Source organism: Dipodomys merriami, unplaced genomic scaffold (genome assembly GCF_024711535.1).
Source record: "Dipodomys merriami isolate MVZ:Mamm:240054 unplaced genomic scaffold, mDipMer1.0.p SCAF_7, whole genome shotgun sequence".
NCBI classification, from domain to species: domain Eukaryota; kingdom Metazoa; phylum Chordata; class Mammalia; order Rodentia; family Heteromyidae; genus Dipodomys; species Dipodomys merriami.
Window position 1 is genome coordinate 6,765,211 of NW_027206290.1, and position 18,273 is coordinate 6,783,483.

General features: G+C 36.3%; 1 protein-coding gene and 1 pseudogene across 2 annotated transcripts in view; both read left to right on the forward strand.

Annotated features, from left to right (window-relative positions):
- The window catches only part of St6galnac3 (ST6 N-acetylgalactosaminide alpha-2,6-sialyltransferase 3), a 543,084-nt gene that overhangs the window by 416,348 nt on the left and 108,463 nt on the right, over positions 1–18,273 (forward strand). The window lies entirely within an intron of this gene.
- Positions 6,632–7,442, forward strand: LOC138816984 (checkpoint protein HUS1 pseudogene; annotated as a pseudogene).

Sequence of the window (18,273 nt, forward strand, 5' to 3'; positions counted from 1 at the left end):
ATTTCCTGGCGATCTCATAGACTTTCCTGCATGGGCTGGCTTCAAACCACAATCCTCAGATCTAAGTCTTCTGAGTAGAGAATTACAGGAATGAGCCACCAGTACCCTGCTTATAGGTTTCTTTAAATTGAACAACAATCATAGGATTTTCAGTAAGATTTTATAAAGTTTGCCTTATATCAGAGGATTCAACACATTTAAAATATGGACTCTTCTTATCTAAGAGCAGGATTTATGGCTTCATTTATTCAAGTCTGTCATGTGTGCTTTGCAGTAAAATTTTGCCATTTTCTTCAGCTAAGTGCTCCTTGCACATTCTTGGTGGTTTGATATCTGTGTGTTTTAGTGTGAATATGACTTTTATGTATGCTTTTATTAGTTTTTTTTGCCATATTCGGGTGTTAATTTTAAACTCAGTTATACAGTTTTTTATTAGACTTGTCAATATTTTGTAGATTTGAGCTTGCCACCAATTACTTTTTCGTTTGCTTTCCACCTTTTAAGACTCTTTCCTATAACTTTCTTATATTTGTTTCTTCCACTGTATTGATTATTTTCAGCCTTTTTCATTATTATGTGGTACATTTTAAGGATACTTTTATCCCTTGATTTTTTGAGAAGGTATTGTTCATTTTGATATGTGTTTATTGCTACTCACTTTAAGACAGACTGTGATTTTAGTGTTGATTTTCTCTTATTGTCATGTATTGCTAATGAGTGTTTTGCCCTGTGATACACACCTGAGTTGGTCATCTTTGTAGGGTCTGCTCCTGGATGGTGAGCAGACTCCGCCCTCCTCGAAGCAAAATCTGCCCAGTACCTGCGTTACCTAGGCAACTGGCACACCTGGAAGAGATCACATCTGCATCCGCTGAGGTCACATCTGGATTAGATGTGGCCACACCTTTCCCCGCCCCTACCCTAGATAAGGCCTAGCCCAAGGCCAGATGTTCTCTTTGCCAGCCCCATAGAGTGCCAGCCTGTCCTGGTGCCAGCTGGAACAATGAATAAACCTACCCCTTACCTGAATACCACGTGCGTGGTGTACTTCTTACTGAGCTTCTTCTTTAAAAACCTAACACTCTTAAAGAAGGAAATGTTTATTTTATTTCAACTCTAAGGCTCGGCAGTTTTGGTCCATGGGCACATTAGACCTTTGCTTTGGGGTTGTGGGAGCATCATGGTAAGGTGGCAATGGGTAGAGAAAAGTGGCTCACCTCTTGGTGGCAAGAAGCCTAGCAGAGAAGAAGAGAAGGGGCCAGGATCCCAATATCTCCTTCATCATCACATCTCTAGTGACACAACTTCCTTCCACTGCGCTCTCCACACAGAGCCATGGTGGCATTCCAGATCCAAACTATAGGAAGTTCAGAATTGATAAATAAGTGCCTTTTTATTTTTACATTTGCAATTGCAGTTTTTTGCTGTTCTTTGTTTTCAAAGGAAAGATGTACTTTTTAAAAATTTAATTTTATTGTCAAGGTGATGTACAGAGGGGTTACAGTTACATATGTACGGTAGTGAGTACATTTCTTATCCAACTTGTTACCTCCTCCCTCACTTTTTATTCCCTGCCCCCTGCAAGTTGTACAGTTCATTTCCAACATATTGTTGGAATCTTTTGAGTATCACTGTTACATTGGTTTACCCTTTGTCTTTTGTCTCACCACTTTGTTGTCCCCCTCCCGTTCCCTAATTCAGATTAACATGAATACAATGCCTGGGGTACCAAAATCAATGCCTGGGATACCCAAATCAAGTACAGTGACAACAGGATATAAATCATAGGGGGAAAACACACACACACACACAAAAAGAAATCACATAGTAAAATAAAAGCAACAACAACAAAGGAAAATCTCTTGTTTCCATATCTTAGAGTAAGTTTTGCTTAGCATCATCTTATATGGTCATATGTACATGGCTATTGAGCTATTCTGCTCATCTGCTAGGACTATCATAGGCATATACTAATTATTACAAAAGGGAAACCATGGAATCTATATTTCTTTAGGTCTGACTTACTTCAGTTAATATGATTTTTCCCCCAAACCTTTTCATTTCCTTACAAATGGGGCAATGTCATTCTTTTCACTTCTATGGAAGTATAGAATTCCATTGTGTATATATACCACATTTTCTTGATCCATTCATCTACTGAGGGGCATCTGGGTTGATTCCATATCTTAGCTATGGTAAATAAGGCTGCAATAAACATTTTTATCATTTACTCAAAAAATGTAGAACTAATTTCCTCTTTTTAAGTGGTATAAGATCTTTCTGTGGGTTTGTAGTTCATTTTCATATAGATAGTCATCTTAGAAAGAAATCATTTAGGGGCTGCATGTGCTGCTAATCCCAGCTACTACAAGAGGTGTAGATCAGAAAGATCATTGTAGAAAAACATTCTTAGCAAAAAAAAAAAAGTGGAGAGAATGATATCTGAAAAATAATTAAAATAAAATGAGCTAGGAACATAGTTCAAGTAAGACCCTGATTTCAAGCTCCAATATTGAAATCACTCTTCAAACAAGAAAGGAAATAATTCATTTTCATCTGTTGAATAGAATTGTCAGTGATAAATGTTCTGTATTGAAATTTATTTCTGACCACTTTATTGATATTTTGAGACAATTATGAATGATGGTGTCTAAATAAAATTATGATTTTATTTTTCTAATTCTAGAAGTCTAATTTATTATTATTATTATTATTATTATTATTATTATTATTATTATTATTATTATTATTATTTTCAGTACTAAAGTTTGAAATCAGAGCTTTCCAGGCAAGCTTTTATATCATGTCCTAGCTCTTTGGGCTGTAGTTACTTTTTAGTTAAGATCTTGTGCTTTGTCCTCAGACAGTCCTGGACCAAAATTCTCCTACTCAAGCTTCCTTCACAGTAAGCACACAGGGGCATGCTCAACATTTTGGTTGAGAAAGGGGTCTTGCTAACTTTGTAGCTCATAAATTGTCCTACAAGTGTGGTCCTCCCAAATCTCTAACTCTGGAGTATCTGGGATAAAAACCATATGCCCTTGGACCCAGCAGATTTACCTTTTTAAAAAAATTTCATATTGCTAAGTGCAGTAAAAAATCTGAAGCACACAGATTTTTATATCCTTAGATCTAACCAAACATGGGTCAAATATATTTGAAAATAACTGTGTATATATGGAACATGTACAGGCTTTTTTCTTGTGATCCATTCCTAAAATATACATCAAGAACTCTTTACACAGAATTTATATTATATTAACAATTGTGTATAATAATTTGATTAAAATATATGCCAGAATATGCATAAATTATATGCTTAGATTATGCCATTTCACATTAGAGATTTGAGAACCTACAGACTTTAGTATCTATGGAAGATCTTGGGAGCAATCCATTACACACACAGAGGGATATATGATAAATTATCTATTGCAGTTCTTTCGGTCTTAAACTTGGGTATATTTCTGATTAACAAGACCAGTGTTGATTTATTACTGAACCTTTATATTCCACTCTTCTGTGCCATTTTAATGTATTTATGACTCTAGTAAAGAACATATAGATGAAACTGTTTTGTGTATGCTCTATTGATTTCATTTTAATAAGGTATTTTATTATATTCAGTATTATAATAACTGAAATGTTTTATTAAGATTTTTAATTTGCATACAAAGGGGTTTTAGTGTGACATTTTCCTACATGTATGCGGTGTACCTCATCAAGTTCACCTCTTCTATCATTCTCCTTTATCCACCCCTCGCCCTCTCAAAACAATTTCAACACATTCCTTTGTTCTGTTCATGTACGCATATAAAGTACTTTGACCATATTCACCTTCATTCATCCTCACCAGTCTCCCATCTCCCACCTCTTTTTGTTCCCTAAAACAGGCAAATGTATTTTCATATCATTTATTTTTTATTAGTATATTAATTGACCCATGAGGTTTTGCCATGACTTTCATATGTGAATATATTATATTCTAATAACATTAGCATCTTGTTTCTCTGTCTCTTCCCATTCCCCAGCCCACTATTGCTCAACAGCTTTCAGTGAGATTCCTAATGTATTTCATACACAATTAAAAAGTATTTCAATATTAACATCACCCTCCATTGTCTCTCCGCCTCAGCATCTCAGTCTTATAGTTACAATCATTCTCTCTCCTTCTACACACACATATATGTATATATACATGTGTATATGTTCATATGCATATGTTTGTGTTTATGTATGTACATATACATATGTATATGCCTGTTTATATGTATATCTTTCAGGTCTAGATTGGATAAATGAATAAAAACGGGATTCTTGGCTATTTTTAGCTTGGCTTATCTCACTCAACATGATCTCTGGTTTTGTCTATGAGTTAATTTCATTTTTCTTTATGCCTATGTAATATCCACAGTATATATGCAACTTATTTTGGTACATATTGGTGCACCATTGGTCAGTTGGCTCATTATACATTTTTGCATTTATAAACAGAGCTACAATAAGAATGTGCATACAAGTATCTTTCTTGCATATTGATTTACACTCCTTTAGATATAATAAGGCAGTACTACTTTCAGTTTTTTAAAGAACCTCCATGCTGATTTCCATAATGGTTTTACTAGTTCACATTTCTATAAAAAAATGTATGAAGGTTCCTTTTCCCCTTTCCCCTCTCAGCATTTATTGTTGTTGTTGTTATTGTTGTTTTTCCATCTGAGTGATTGCCATTCCTACTAGTATGAGACGAAATCTTAGTGTAGTTTTCACTTGCATTTACTTTATGGCTGAGGATATTGAACATTTCTTTATGTTAGCCATTTGTATGAAATGTTCGATCAATCTTATATATTCTAATTAAATTTCCTTTTTGTTTGCATTGAGTTAGTTTTATTGGGTTCTTTTCCTCTACATTCCTTCTACAGAGTTACACTTTACATTATTTTCAAATAACATATATTTAAATATGGTCTGGTACATACAATTTCAGATTCTATGTAGATTTCTAATTCCTCCTTCTGAATTAGATGATTAGTACTTTTTTCACTTCTTTCCCATCTTTATCCCTTCCTGTGTTTTTTTGAAATAATCAAATCTTTAATTCTTTTTTGAGGGTTTCATATTTTGAGCTCCAAGACTATTTTGGATGTTAGGCCTTTGTCTGATGTATAGGTAGTAAAAATATTCTCTCATTCAGTGAGCTTTCTATTTAGCCTATTAGCTATGCCCTTTTCTGTGCAGAAACTTTTAAGTGTGATGTAATCTCAAGTATCAATTCTTTCACTGGTTTGTTGTGTTTCTGGATTTATATTTAGAAGTTTTTACCAGGAGCCCTAGTGTTTCCCCTACACCTTCTTGCAAAAGCTTCATGGTTTCTAGTCTTATATTGAGGTCTTTGATCCATTTTAAATTAATGCTGGTGCAAGGTAATATATGAGGATCTCTTTTCAGTTTCTGCACATGGATAGCCAGTTTTACCAGTTGTTTTTGTTTTCTTAAGAATATTCGTAAGAGGGCTGGTAAAGTGGCTCAGTGGTAGAGCGCTTGCCTTGCATGCCTGAGGCTCTGGGTTTGATTCCTCAGCACCACATAAGTAAAAAGAAAAAAGCCGGAAGTGGTGCTGTGGCTCAAGTGGTAGAGTGCTAGCCTTGAATTGAAGAGCTGAGGGACAGTGCCCAGGCTCAGAGTTCAGGCCCCATGACTGGACCAAAAAAAAAAAAAAAAGAATATTCGTAAGTTTTACTTTTGACAAATTGCATCAAGTATCAGAACTGTATTATCAACCATTTTTAGATATATCCATGAGCATTCCAGTCAAATTGTTTCTCATTAAAAAAATTATTGCTCATCTTTCTGTATCTTACAATTTCATCCTTTTTTAGATTCTTTTATTTTTGTATGTGGTGATATTGTTATTGAATGGATCTTCATGTATTTCGTTCAAAAAGATTCTGTGGGATAAAATATCTTGGTAACTTTTTTTTCTACAAATGTCAACTGAATCTTCACACATTAAAGATAATTTAAGTATAAAATCCTGGGATGAAAATCATGTTTCATAAAACCATTGAAGACAGTTTTCTGGTAAAGAGAGAGACACCAAAGTGTCAGTTTATATTAAGTAAAAGCTTCTTCTCCCATGCTGTCCAAACCAGTAGCCATTTATATGAAATGCATAGTAGATTGAGGATATGCGTTTTTAAAATTTGTTAAATTTTAATAAATTTAATCTAAAACTTAAATAGACATACATGACTAGTGATTATTGTATTAGCACAATTGTACAATCACAGTTATAGCTAGCTGTCTCTTTAATCATTATTGGTTCTCAGTATTGACTTTCATTCTCCAAGAGTAATTACTTCTTTCATATTATTCAACACTTTGTCATTATTACTTTTTTCCTAAAAGTTTCTTATTTCAATTTTAAGCCACTATTCAATTCTTAGCTACTTCGTTCATTTATCAAGTTTATAGTAATTGTGGCTTTTATTTCCAATGATTTTGACCACCTATTTTTTGATTAAGCCATTTTTATTATAGACATTTTGAATTTCAATGAGTATAAAAACATAGGTGTGCAGGCGGGTCTGGGTTCTGTGCCTCTGCACCATGGGGCCTGGCCGCCACCATGAAGTTCCGAGCCTAGATTGTGGATTCGGCCTGTCTGAATCACTTCACATGAGTCAGTAACATGATCACCACGCTTGCTAAAATCTACACCTTTCGAATCCGCCCAGCTAAACTGAGCTTCCTCCTCTCAGACAAGCTGGCCTGTGGAGGGGTGAGCATGTGGGGTGAGCTAGAGCAGGAGAACTTTCTCAGCGAATTTCAAATGGAAGATGTCTCTGCAAGAGATTTATTTAAAACTAATATCGGAAAACTTATCTCTAGCCTTGAAGACTGTACAGAATGCTAGAACCTTGAAAATCAAGTTAGCCGATAAATACTTTCCCTGCCTTATTGCCTCTGTAGAGCTGTTCCCTGTGTCAAGCAGCAATCAAATTGTGACATATGACATTCACATAAACATTATTCTTAGAACCTTTGGTTCTGGACTCCGATGTTAGTATTTGTTTGCCAGTTTTGAAGACTATGAAGAATATTTTGGAAAAAAATGAAGAAGTATCAGCAATTACCTTGTTATTGAAGCAAACCTAAATGGAGAATTGAACTTGAAGATAGAAACTGGATTAGTATGTGTTACCACTCATTTTAAGGGTCTTGGAAACCCTCCATTAGCCTCTGAGACCTGTAGAGACAGAAGTTCCAAGGAGCTGACTGAGATGCACATAGACATCAAGAAGCTCCTACAGTTTCTCACAGGACAGCAAGTGAACCCTACGAAAGCCGTACACAATCTTGTGAAGAACAGAATTGTTTACTTTGATTTGGTTCATGAAGATGTCTCCCTGCAGTATTTCATCTCAGCCTTGTCCTAACACCCTATTACCAGATTTGGGAAGGCAAAGACACCTGTTGTGGCAGTAAAGTTGGTGCCCTGATGTGTCCTGATGGTTGTCTGGTCTCACAGCACCACAGAGCCTTGTACCCTGCTTCTTTCTCCTTCTATAATAGTTTAAGTAAAAGTTAGGGAAACAATTGGGTAAACCTGTTACTTCATATCATTCATGTCTGGGTTCTGTTTTGGGTTTAATCCGCTTTTAAGACATTAAGAAGAACTCTGGAATTCTTTTTCTTTTGTTTTTGTTTTTCTTTTGTTTCTGTGGCACTGAGTATTGAAATCAGGGCCTGTGCATGCTACCACTGAGCTGCTTTCCCAGAAATCCAGACTTTAGATAGCAAGTTCTTACTGAAAATGTAAAAATCCTCACTTGTGAATTGGTATTCCAGTCAGAGTTTGCAGGGCAGTACTTGGTACTTCCCCCAGGCTCAGCCTCCAGCTCAGCGCTTGGTGCCTGACAGCTCTCAGCTGTGAGTATGCATACCTCCCCTTGCTCCTACTTCTAGGAGCCTGGTGACAGGAAGAGTGGCCCCTACCTCTGATAGCAACTTTGAACACCAGAGCCCTGGGAGGTGAGGGCTGAAGAATCTGGAGCCTCTGTTTGATTTGCCAGACACAGGTACCTACGGAGCCCACCCAGCTGTGTGGGGGCTCCTCCTGCTGCTCCTCCTACAGTCTCCCTGGTTAAAGTCCAGGTTACAAGTCTTCAGAGCCAGGATGGAGCCCAGGCCTTGCACCTGCTTGGCAAACCCTACTTCCTCAGTCCCTTCAGGTATCATTTCATGCATTTCTTCCTTCCACTGTCATTCTGGAAAATATGCATCTGTACTTGGAAATAACTTCAGAGTTCATAGTGCTGAGACCAACTTCAGTACCAGCTGATAGGTGCTCACTCTCCTTGTCCTATCAGGCTTCTATGTGTTCTGTGCAGGTGACACCATAAGAAGCATGTTAGTGTCACACGAAAAGTCAAAACTAAGTTCCTTAGGAAAAGGTAAATGGAAGGTCAACAAAATGAACATTTTTTACTTTTTCATAGTATTTGGGAAAAGCAATGTCTTTGATTTCTGATGCTTAATGATGTTTAAAAAATATGTGTGCATATATTGACACATGCAGATACATACACATTTCTGTTTCTTCTATTAACTTCTGCTTACTTAGTTGGTACTTCTGTTTGTTGAGTCAATGATTCTTTCAAGCTGTAGTTCCCACCAATGTTTAGCAATTCATGGATGTTTGCTTATATTTGTATATGAGGATCTTGATTGAAAAGTATTGATAGTGACATCTTATTTACTTAGCACAAATGAGAATCCCTATTGAACTAGCAGCAAATATAAACTCCAATAACAGCAGCCTTTGTTCCAGGGATTAGGCAAAGAAAGATAGATAGATAAGTAGAAAAACATCTCTTAAAGGAGAATTGAAAGGCTCATCTACTATAGGAGAAGATCTGAACTCATCAGGTGATTCAATTCTCAGAATCCCAGTTTTATAAAGCCACAATTACAGTCAATTCTAAAACTATATATTGGGACATGCCACACACACACACACACACACACACACACACACACACACACACACACACACACACACACACACACACACACACACACACACACACACACACACACACACACACACACACACACCACAAACTACCCAACAACTAAGTCTATCTACTTTCAGTCTTCACTACTTCTGATCTTGTACTTAAAGTCTTTTTATTAGTGTGTTTTCTTTTTGCTTCATTCTGTTTGTTCTCTTCAGCAAAATCCACTTCCTTTATCAGCTTTTCCACCTTTATGGTTATAGATTCCAGAATCCTGCTAAGTTCTTTTTTACTGGATAAATTTAGTAGTGGTATATTTCCTCCATGTTCTGGGACCTTATTATTGTAATATGTCTAGTAGTGTTCTTTGTCTTAAAAATATATTTTGATTGGTTTCCATCTAATTTCATCAGTTTTCTATGGTTAAGAATTACATTGTGTTAGGTATTTAAAGAGGCTACCGAGTAAGAACAACACCATGCACGTGGTTTATTCCGCAGACTGGCTGGCCCCTGTCCAGGTTGGCACTCCAAGAGTCTGGGAAAAGGAAAGTCTGGCTGTTAGTACACGCCTAGGGGCAGGAGAAAGTGTGGCCTGGTAAAGGGAGGTGGGACCAGGTAAGAGGAGGTGGGACCAGGTGGGAGAAAGTGTGGCCACATGGGATCTGGATGTGACCTCAGCAGGATACAGATGTGGCCCCTTTCAGGTGTGCCAGTTGCCTAGGTAATGCAGATACTGGTCAGAGACTTGGCCTAGAGGAGAGAGGAGGCTGCCTGCCGTCCAGGAGCCGACTTTACACATTGTACATGATATTTTCTTGTTGTAAGCATACTATAAGTAGAATTCTTCATTTGAACTATTTTGATTGGGTTTATATTATTATTATCATTATTATCATTGTTATTATTATCATTATTATCTCATTATTTGGCCTATCTTATATTTTCAAATGTCTTTTATTTTCTTACTTTCAGATTAAGTGACTTTGTAGTTCAGTTTTTCTATTGGGCATCTTCTTATTTTTTCACATTAAAACAACTCATAATGATGACTATGGGTTTACAGTGTGTATTCACGACTTATTACAGGTAATTTTTACCTATTAATAGTCTTAAACCTTAGAATACTTTAACCTCATTTATTCTTATGGTTTATTGGCATCTTAATTCTCAGTAGGTACTAAATTCCCAGATACAAACATTTTGATGCCATCTGTTTATCTTAATTTATTGATGTATTTATTGTTTTAGAGCTCTGAATTTCTTCCTCCATTTTTGTGTTTTACTCTGTGATCATATTTCTCCTGCCTGAAAAACTTTCTCTAATATAGCCCTACTGACAACAATTATTTGGATTTAGAATGTTCTAGATGCTTTTAATTTACTTTATTTTTGATGCCTGTTTTCCCTTAGTATAAAATGCTCAGTTGACAGTTATGTTCAGTACTTCTAAATAGAATTCCAATGTCTTTTTGCTTATATAATTTAACCTGAGAAATTGTTGTAAGGTGAATTATCCCAGACGCCACATTTTTTTCTTTTTTTAATTTTTATTTTTTTATTGTGAAAATACTGTACAGAGGGGTTACAGTTACATTGGCAAGATAATGAGTACATTTCTTATCAAGCATTGTAGCCTCCTCCTTTGTTTCCCCTTCGCATCCCTTCCCATCCTCTCCCCCCGCTCCCCCACCCAATCCTCCCTGCTACCTTCCCCCCCCCCCACCAAAGTTGTAAAGTTCATTTTTCAACATAACGACTTGTACATCTCATTGTTGCAATGGGTCCGTCTGTATCCCTATTTAAACCATTTGTTTTTCCCCTTCCCCTCCACAAATTATACAGACATCAAATACAGTGAAAACAGGGGTTATACTGTGGGGGAGGGACATACAAAGCAACAAAGAAATAATCTTATAAATGCGTTAGAAACAATTGCATGAAAGAAAAAAACATTTGAATACATATCTTAGGGTTCATTTTCCTAACATCATCTTATCTGACCTTTTCTGCTTGACTCAGACATATACTAGATATTTGGAAGATGGAATTTTGGAGTCTTTTTTTTTTTTTTGTCAGTAATGGGGCTTGAACTCAGGCTCTGGACACTGTTCCGAAGCTTCTTTTGCTTAAAGGCTAGCACTGCTACTTGAGCCATAACACCACTTTGGCTTTTTCTCTATATGTGGTACTAAGGAATCAAACCCAGGACTAAATGAATGCTAGGCAAGCACTCTACCACCAAGCCACATTCCCAGCCCTGAATTTTGGAGTCATTATCACAGTTTTCAGGTTGCAGACAGCCAGTTGTTACAAAGGTCTGCAGCCCCCCAATACACATAACACTGTTAGGAAACAAGCCAGAAAAGAAAGAAAGAACAAAAATAATAACAACAAACCAATTCAGCTCTGATGGAGAACTGAACTGAGACACCATGATGACCAGAGATGAGCCAGGAGCCAGGACACAGAACACAATCATTCAGACACATGTGGCATGGTGTCAAGGTGCCTGTGCTGTTCCATGCCTAAATAGGGTCTGCGCAGGGGGCAGGGTGACTGGACATTTCCAGTCCCAGGCACTGGACTGACAGGTTTAGCAACCTATCAGCCAAGTGCCCGCCCTGGTCTCCAGAGGTCCAGGTATGCCTATCATCTGAGGAGGTTGGGGGTGTCACCCTCCCCCACCAGGAAAACAAGAGAACATCTGCATTTCTCTGAAGCAGAGCCCACCTAACTCACCTGGAGCTAGGCATCTGCATTTCAAAGGATGGCTTGTCTCTCCCCCAGGCCTTGGAGCTGGGTGGACAGCACTGACTAAACACCAGGATGGCTGTGAATTATTAAAGCTCAGCCACCTTACTCCGAAATCAGCTATAATCTAATTCATGCTTCTTTTGAAAGTAATGAATACATCTGCCTACCCTGAACACCTTTAAGGTTTATCCCACATATTACTTTTTTTTAACAAATAAGTATTTTTCCATGCTATATATTGGTACCCTTAAAATAGACATTTGGTGTACAATAGTTTGATTTTGCGAGTTGATACTTTTCAGTTTGGAAATGTTTTTGCCATTATCTCGTCAAATATTACTTCTTTCCAATTCTATGTTTCCTTTTTGATTATCAGCTACATATACAGTATAAAATTTCACTTACAGTCTATTCTTCTCCCACCTTCTAGTCTCTGTATTTCCACTTGCCTCTTTTCGGTTGACTGAATTCAGATTCACTAATCTTGTCCCTAAGTGGGTACAGTTTGTGTTATTGTATCAATTTCATTTTCATTTCAAGATACAACACTTTTTTTAATTCCCAGAACATTCTTGGAAGTCTTTTGTACAGATTCTGTGATGACTTTGTATTGTATCAGTTGAACTCTATTCCTTAGAATTCTCTTCACTCTATGTGCCCAGGTGAATTAGCCATAAAAGTCATTCTATGTGCAATTTTGAAGACAGAAGGGAAACAACAGCCATATTAATTTGTACTTGCAATGCTGTAGCAGATACACTGTCAATGATCTTTTTGGTTCATGTCCTGGGATTTTGTAGCATCCAGGCTCTCCCTTACTTTTCTTTCTCCTACTCTTGAGACCTCAACCAAATCTGTGCCAACTGTATGGCAAGGTATGATGCCAAATAGAAACTCCTTTCACTGAAATTACAGACAGTGAGAAACTAGAATAGGCATTAGCTCAACATCACATGTTCTATGACATAGTCCTGAATTTTATCTTCCCTTTTTCTATAATATTTTTGTTCTGTCTTTGCTTGTTCATGGTAATGAGGTTTTTTCAAAGTCTCTGTCTTGCCCGGGTTTTGTTCTGCAGTGGTTTGGATGCAAGGCTTCGTGCTTGCTAGGTTTATGCTTTATCACGTGAGCCATGCTCCCAACACTTAGTCTTTGCTTTAATGTTAATATCACCTATAGATGTGTTTCTATCATCTGTTTTTTTCCTCTTGCTTTGAATACATAATCTTGTCTCTTTCTGTTCCTAAAATGAATTTAATAAGCACTGAACACTGTGTTTAATATTGAAGAGGTCCAGATGTTGTGATCTTGTGTTAGAAAAGAATTGCCTTTATTCTGCTAGGCAGATACAATAAGAGCTTAATTCATTTCTAAGTAAGCTGATTTTAGACTAGCTGAGAGATTTGTTTAAAACTTAGTCTCTAACTGATTTTGTTTCTCTCCAGTCCAGAGTATCATATTGCTTGCAATTAGGAGACTGTTTTATTCACTAGATCCAAACACCTTCGTGGGTCTTTGTCTTCTTACCACTAGGAAAATATAAAAATTTCCACAAGACTTCCCAGAGTTTAGATATATTTTATCTCTTTTACACACTTCAGAATTTGGTTTGAAGGGTGAATTAGTGGTGTCTTTGGGCTCCTTAAATCTAATTTTGTTATTCCATTCTAATTAAGTTACCAAAACATTTATTGGTTTTTCTGCTTCTGGGAGTGTGGCCCTCTTTTTAGTGAATGCCCAATTTTCCAGTCTACTTATGCTCAATTTCTGCATGAATTTTTATGGAAAATCCAACTAAATACCATAACTGTACTTTTCCAAAAGCCCCCTTTTCCCATTATTTTACCCTCAAGTTGTTATTTCCACCGCCATTTATTATATATTATTAAGTTGATAATTTTTGTGCTTCCCATCAGCAGGTAAATTGGGCAGATAAAATCTGCTTTAATTTTCATGAAACAAATAAGCCTGTTAGTCTGTTCTTATAACTACCTTCCCCAAATTCCTAGCAATATACTGCCTTGCTGTTAAGATTACCAGTGTCTAGTCTTGCCATGGCATTTATAATGATTTGTTAGTCATCCTTTCAGTAGCAACTTGAGAGGGTATTTAGGTGGAAATTCTGCAAGCTATCTTGATCTAGAGACCCCATAGCATTTTGAACCTTGTGCTCTATATTAAAATATCTGATGAAATATCTGTTTCTACTAATATCTTATAAATTGCTTAAAGGTAAAGACTACATATCTATACTTCAAATATAATAACACAGTAGATGTAGATAATTATTTTTTGTTTCTAACTCTAAAACAAATGAAAACATGAATTTCATATTCAATGGTTTTATTTCTATCTCTCTTTCCCTCTGTATTATAGTTCATTTTGGGGGAGGAGGACAATTGTAAGTCTTGCTATGTAGCTCAGGCTAGCTCAAATTTGTTATGTCAAAGCCAAGGCTGGTCTTGAATTTGTCCTCCATCTTGACTCCCTACTGCTAAACTCTCTAGTTATGACTGGGTTTACAGACATGTGACTCCCACCATGACCAGTGTAATTGAGACCTCTCATAGGATGAATACTATTGCTTTTAGCAATCCAAAATATTGTATGCAACATTAAAGAAATAGGGAAAAAACTATTTTCTTTCATTACAGAACCTGATATATTCTATGCTTTTAATAATAAAACAATTTTCTCCAACTACTAGAATTTCTCAAAGAATTCCCTACAAATGAAGGACTTTAATCATCTGGTTCCTCCAGCTTTCATAGTAGTTCAAGAAGCATATATATATATATATATATATATATATATATATATATATATGTAGATGTGTGTGTGTGTGTGTAGTTTGTGTAATATATTTCATTTCTCTCCTAACACTTTATATTTGTCTTTAGAAAAGAAAAGGAAAACATCACATGAAAAGACAAATTGAGAAGCACATAAAAAGCCATACTTTTCAAAGATTATATCCCCATTTCTACATAATATACTCTCATTATGAAATCATCAGTGCATTTTTTATTCATAAACAAGGCACTGAAAAGAAAATGAGTAGCAATGTAAGTGGCTTTCTGGAAGTGACATCTATTCCTATTTCTGAGAAAAGTTAACTCTCTGAAATGTTAATTGATCAAAATGAGGAGTCTAAACTTTAGCTACACAGAGGAGTCAGGGAGCATTTCCCATAGGCTTGCAGCTTGTTGTGAAGGCACCTATGAAGACTGGCTTTGAATTTAAACTAAAAAGTAAATAAAAATAGATCAAAGTACCAGACTGTGAACTTGAAGAACTTTGACAAGGAATCCTATACTTCTGTTCTTTTGCAATTCAAAAAGAAACGTAAATCTACTAGGAAATTCAATTGCCATAATTCCTTGACCCTAGAAAAGAATTCCAAAGACGTCAGCTTCCTTTCTTCCCTAACATAGAAATGTATTAGGATATAGGTCATTCCAGAAGCCAAAGAACAAATGTATTCTTGCTCTGGCAGTATTTCAACTCTGTGGAGAAAATCTTAATCTAATACCTTTCTTACAGCTGGTTCAAGAAGAAACATCATGATCCACAAACTTCCCAACCCCCTTTAAGCCACATATTCTGAACTACTTTGATTTGGGCATCCAAATATTTCATTTTTTCATATACTTTCATTATTATTTATCTAATTGGTTTGCAAGGATTAAGACAATTTAGTTGAGGTTTCTCCAAACACCAAATTTGTACCAAAGGCTTCAAATAAACACATCTCGCAAGTGGGTAGAATACTGAAGGTCTTAAATACAGAATCTGACAGTGAAGTTCCAACCTCAAAAGCAAAATAATGTCAACTTTACTATACTCCAGAGCTTTCAGATAGAGCTTCCTGACCTTTCTTGACTTTCATTGTCTTCTGAATTCACTACCATTATACTCTGAAATATAAACTTTGTGGAATGAAGATTCATCTTCTTTCTTCCTTTGTAACTTTCTCTGTGGTGATACAAACTGCCCCTTTTCTAGCACTTACCCTGACTATGTAGCTCACAAGACTCACAAGTTGTTTAGGAGACAAACACTTTCATTCTTATACCTGTTCACCATTCAGTGAGCTCTAGAATCAAAATGGAGCAATTTATAGAAGACAGTAAAAACAAAAACAAAAAAACCTAGAAGTCTGTAGTTAGAGCTTTATGTGAGTATTTTTGTGTTTTGTTGTTGTTGTTGTTTTGCTAAAAGCTGAGTTACAGCATCTCCCAAATATCCATGCATGAAACTCATTAATAATCTTCTTCACTGAACAACTGAAGATTGATCCTTTAATTTGGAGTGGCCTGAACACTAATGAGTCATGTCATTATTCTGGAATTCTTTCAGTTGCTTTTTATTTTTTCTCATTGACTTAGCGAGGTAGAAATTAAGAACAATTCTTGGGCTGGGAAGGTGGCTCAGTGGTAGAGCGCTTGCCTTGCAAGCCTGAGGCCCTGGGTTCGATTCCTCAGCACCATATAAGCAAAAAGAAAAAAGCCGGAAGTGGCGCTGTGGCTCAAGTAGTAGAGCGCTAGCCTTGAGCTGAAGAGCTGAGGGACAGCGCCCAGGCCCAGAGTTCAGGCCCCACGACTGGACCCAAAAAAAAAAAAAAAAAAAAGAAATTAAGAACAATTCTTATCAGCTTTTATATTACCTCATGCATATGCTTATGGTTGCAAATTGAGCCATCCTAAATATTTATTTGTCTATAAATGCCATTGAGCCAATACTTCACTTAGACTTCTCTCTTCATTTTTTTTCCAAATGCAAACTTCCTTTAAAAGTTCCATCGATAACATAATTTGCAATTTAAATGCTTTAAAAATATTATCCTCCTGCTGTGTTTTTGAATACTTCCTTCATGTTTAATTGGTGTAGACACTTTAGTTCCTAATTAAACATTATTGTTTATAATGTTGAATTCATTAATAGATGTGAAAGCAAAGGAGAGAGAGAGAAAAGGAAAGAAAAGAAAATTCCAATGAAATCCCGGGTCTTAATATTTCCCTATGCCATAGTAAACTTGTACTTCTGAGAAGATGGGTAGAAACTGAGATGCAGAGCAAATACAGAGTTTATGTTTTTGAGGATTTACTAGGCATTTTGAGAGACAAACTAATTCGATTCGAATTGAACTGCACTTCTTGATTTGTAGGAGAGATTAGCTGAGAAATAGCATCTCAAACACTTGCAAGATAAATATCCTCATTTTCCTGGTTCTTTTTTCTAGTATATCCTCAGGTTTTGCTTTGGTGACATATATTGCTCATACAAAGCTTGTTTCCTCCTTAGAGCTCTTAAAGACTTTTATTGTGAAAAATGAAGACATTTGATGAATCTGATGGGTTTGGGTCATGGAAAGGTGTGCTATGAACCATTGTATCAAGATTGAAATGCCCAAGAAGCTGACAAGTATATTGTCCATTTCAGAGATTAAACAGTTTTGGGGGGAAAAAATTTCCCTTAGCAGTTGTAATTTTGTTTGTAAAGTAAGTGTACATTCTGCTTGAGCAACATGGTATAAATACTTCCTTCTATATTCTCACCCATTAAAGTAATTCAGAGAAAGAGAGAGAAAAGAGATTTGCTTTTTCAGACATAGCAAATTAATTCATATCTTGACAACACTTTTAGTAACACAATCCTAGCATCCTTGTAAAAATTGTCTTGTGCTGGGCGCCGGTGGCTTATACCTGTAATCCTAGCTACTCAGGAGGCTGAGATCTCAGGATCATGGTTCAAAGCCAGCCCAGGCAGGAAACTCCAGGAGACTCTTATCTCCAATAAACCACTAGAAAACTGGAAGTGGCGCTGTGGCTCAAGCTGTAGAGCACTTGCCTTGAGCTGAAGAGCTGAGGGACAGCACCCAAAGCCCAAAGACCAAGCCCAAGCCTACAACTGACCAAAAAAAAAAAAAAAATTGTCATGTATCTTTGTTATTGATTATCTTTGTAGTTATTTGAGGGGAACGGAGAGAGAATGAAAATCAGTTTTCTAACTTAATGATGTGGTCATAAGAAATGGAAAAAATTAACACTAGAAACCATATGAGTCTTCTGCTGCTTCGTAGTGTAATTAAGTTAAATGATCATGCAGCTATTAGGACTTCCAAGGCAATCAGACAGCCCCCAAATACAATAGAATAATCTTCTAACAAGAGAAAAGAGGGAACAAGCAGAAATATAAAGTCTATCACAGAGAAATGGTCCATATGCTGACTGTGTCCAGAGTAGTTCTATTATTATTCTGCTGACAGATGATAAGCTTCTGACCTTTGGCATGATTTAAAGCATTTCTGTTTCTAATTTGGCTGGATAAAGATCATTATGTGTTAACACAGACCACCATACATTCCTGTTTCACAGAAAACCACAAAAACTAAAATACTTTAGTTTATCATTTTCAGATAGCTTCATGCCTTAAAATTGAACATGAGAATATCAGAGAAACCTGGATAGACTCAATAATATTTACTTTTGAAC